Here is a 3,781-nt window from a genome sequence, read left to right as displayed (position 1 = left end):
GAGGTCGGTGCGAATATCAGAGAAGGAAGGGGAGATCTGCTTCAAGATGCTGCTATGCCCAACAGGGAGTTGTCTCCAGAGGCCAAACTCCCTCAGTCTGATAGCACTCTGAGCAGCAATGGATTTAACTTGCAGATCCACAGGAATTAAGTGGAGTATAACGTTGAGCGCAGCGGTGGGACATGTTCTGCAGGCACCAGTGATGCCCACACATGCAGTTCTCTGCACTCTCTCTAATTTAGTGAAGTTGTAGCCCTTCTGAAGAGCTAACCACCAAACTAGGCAACCGTATGTCAAAATTGGCAGAACCACTAAGTTGTACATCCAGAGTACGACACGTGGCTTGAGGCCCCATTTCTTGCCGAACATAGATTTACAGGCATAGAAGGCTATATAAGCCTTCTTAACTCGATTTTCTATGTGCAGCTTCCAGTGGAGCTTGGGGTCAGTTATTACACCAAGATACTTGACTTCCGATGAAATTGTAAGACACTGGTTATTAAGTCTAGGAAGCTTAAACAGCGGAGGCTTGTATTTTCTGGTGAATAGCATCAACTCCGTTTTGTCAGAGTTGACTCTGAGACCGCTACTGGCGGCCCACCTGCTGAGTGTAGCCAGTGCACCTTCCAAAATTTCAGCCATTACTGATGGGAAGGGACCTGAGACCATCAGGACCAAGTCATCGGCATATGCTACCACCTTTAAACCTCTCGATTGCCCAGTTTATTCTGTTGACGGACAAGACCGGTGTCAGGGGCATCACAGGTAACCCCTCCTGCCGGTTCGGGTCTTCGTTACAGACCGGATCAATAGAGTTTTCCGGGAAATGGGCATCAATAAGGATTTTTAAGGATTCGCCTGCAGATTCAGCCCACTCCCCGTTCTCTCTTTTGACAAGAGTTTTACAGGAGTGGTCCTTGGATAGGATCCTGCTGAGTCTGGCCGAGTCTTTTACGGATTCGATGGATTCGCAGTACTCTTTCCAAGAGTTGCGCTTCGCATCTCTAATGGCTTTCTTATAAACTTTCAAAATATCCCGGTAATCTTGAAAGTTCCTTATTTGATAACATTTGTTGAAGACTCTCCTAACCTTCTCTTTCAAGTCGGTCAGCGTTTTGCTCCACCAGGGAGGAAAGTCTTTCTTGCTAAAGGATACTGGGCAGGCCACTTTGAAGGCAGTCTGATAAGACCCTTCTAAGTGTCTAACTTGCGTGTCCAGTTGTTCCTTAGTGGTAGTCAAGAACTTACTCCTATTCAGCTGCTTGCAGAAAACCCTGTGGAAAAGAGACCAGTCTGTTCGTTTAGGGTTTCTGCGGGGTAGCAAGGTCTCCCGAATGAAATCGATTTCGTAGAGGATCACCCTGTGGTCCGAAAACGAGTTCCTCTGGGAGACCGTCCAATTTTCAACCCTAACAGCAGATGAGTTCGTAGAAAGAGAGATATCAAGAACTTCCTCCCAACCATTTGATGTTCCCGATGCCGGGAAGACAAAAGTATAAATAAAATAAGAAACCATAATATTTCTAATGCTTCTGATCTGAAACGGGCACAACAGGACGAAGGGGGTAGAATTAGTTTCGATTATACAGCAAAACTTGTAGAATCTATGAATTCCCGATTAAAAGCTGTTCTGAATCAAAATGGATCCCCACTACATAAGTAATCATGAAATCGAAATATTAATATGTTTATGTTTTTTGAACACTTTTAATTTAGTACATCATTTAAGCAGTGCCCTCAAAACTGTAACTGAATTGTTTTAATTTTCCATATCTTTCTTATGAAGAAACATTTTTTGTTATTTTTTTTATTAAATAAAACATGTTATTTAACAATAAAAAAATACGCGATTTTTTTTCTGTTATAGAAATACCATAAAATATTGTATATTTTAAAAATTTGTTTTTTGGCTGCATCAAATAAGCTGTGAGTTACTGTATATACACCTATGGACCCGTAAATGGCACAAAATTTCATATGAACGCAATGTGAAAAATTTTCAAACATAAATTTTAGGTAATGCAAAATTGTTGTGGTATTATCGGCGCCGCAGTAATACTCCAACTTATGGCGCCTAAATGCACCGTTTTGTCTGGTTTGTTGTTTACCGTTATCAGTTTTTTTGTAAACATCGCTGATTATAAGTGGACACATAAATGGCACAGTTTGCTTTTATATGCAGTAAAGACGCAACCTGCATTAGATGTGTACAATATTTTGTTTAGTTAGACAATTTGTATTATTTAAAGTGTTTGGAAAAAAATTAACACAAAATGGGGTCAGGTAATCACACAACAATTGAAGAAAGAAGGGTCATATGGCAAATGCATAAAGCAGGGGAAAAAGTGGCAGAAATGGCTAAAATTTTGAGCTGTTCACGAAAAAAAGTATACAATGCAATTAATTCAGTTGCTGGTAACCCCGAAATACTGACAAAAGGCAAAACTCGAAGCCAAGACCACGAAAGACCGATGCGCGAACGGATGCTGCCATTATAAGGAGGGTGAAAGTTGATCCTTTTATGTCAACGCGGCAGATAGCATCCGATATTAGTCAGTCATTGGACACAGAAATATCCTCTCGGCTGGTTAGAAGGCGGTTAAACGAGGCAAACTTATTTCGACACATTTCCAGGAAAAACCCACTTCTGTCTAAGAAAAATATTTCGAAACGGCTATCTTTCGCCAGAACCAATGAAGGGAAAAGTCTAAATTTTTGGAAAAACGTGCTGTGGAGTGACGAAACCAAAATCAACAGGATAGGACCAGATGGGAGAGTATTTGTACACCGACCGATATGCCAAGAATACAATCCTAGGTTCACCCAGAAGACGGCCAAACACGGTGGCGGAAATATCATGGTGTGGGGTGTATTTTCTTGGCACGGAATAGGCCCACTCGTTCGAATTGATGATAAAAGGGACAAGTCTCAGTACTTAAATATTTTAAAAAACCACATGGAACCTTATGCCTTTGAAAATATGCCCATTAAATGGTGTTTTATGCAAGACAATGACCCCAAACACTCCTCCAAACTAGTAAAGAGTTGGTTTAGTACGGAAAAAATCGATGTTTTGGACTGGCCTGCTCAAAGCCCTGACTAAAATCCAATCGAAAATCTGTGGAATGAAATTAAGATGGAAGTGGCAAGGAAAAACTATAAAACTTTGGATGATCTTTGGTCTGCCGTTCAGAAATCATGGTACTGCACTCCATACCTAACAACAAGTGCCAAGAACTCGTAGAAAGTATGAGTCGCAGGTGTGAAGCAGTAATTAAAAACAAAGGCTACAGCACAAAATATTAATAACTTGCAGGTTTGTTTTTTAAGGTTGTGCCATTTATGTGTCCAACAAATTCTGTTACCTTTTCAGAATTTTTAAATTTTTTTGGTGTTCAAATTGAATTCAATATTTGTTTTATGTTATCGTTGAATATAAGAAATAAGTCTTTATAAAGAAGCAAATACCTGTTCGTTTTTTTTTTAAATTGACGTTAGTAAAGCATATCAAAGTTGGCTTTAAAAAATGTGCCATTTACGTATCCATAGCTGTATGTACATTTATTGTCCTCCAAAAAATCCACAATTTTATGAATCTTCAAAGAAAAATCTAGATTTAAATCGTTTTGTGTTTTTTATTGTATTCTTATTTTTTCATTTATTTTTATACTTATTATATATATTAAAATATATATTTAGTTATTACTATTCATTCATTTCTTATGCTCGTAAGTCTAATATTATACAATTATGTTTTGTCATGCCAGCACATTTTTATGTA

Source organism: Anastrepha ludens, chromosome 6 (genome assembly GCF_028408465.1).
Source record: "Anastrepha ludens isolate Willacy chromosome 6, idAnaLude1.1, whole genome shotgun sequence".
In the NCBI taxonomy this organism is placed as follows: domain Eukaryota; kingdom Metazoa; phylum Arthropoda; class Insecta; order Diptera; family Tephritidae; genus Anastrepha; species Anastrepha ludens.
Note: the sequence above shows the minus strand (reverse complement) of the source record.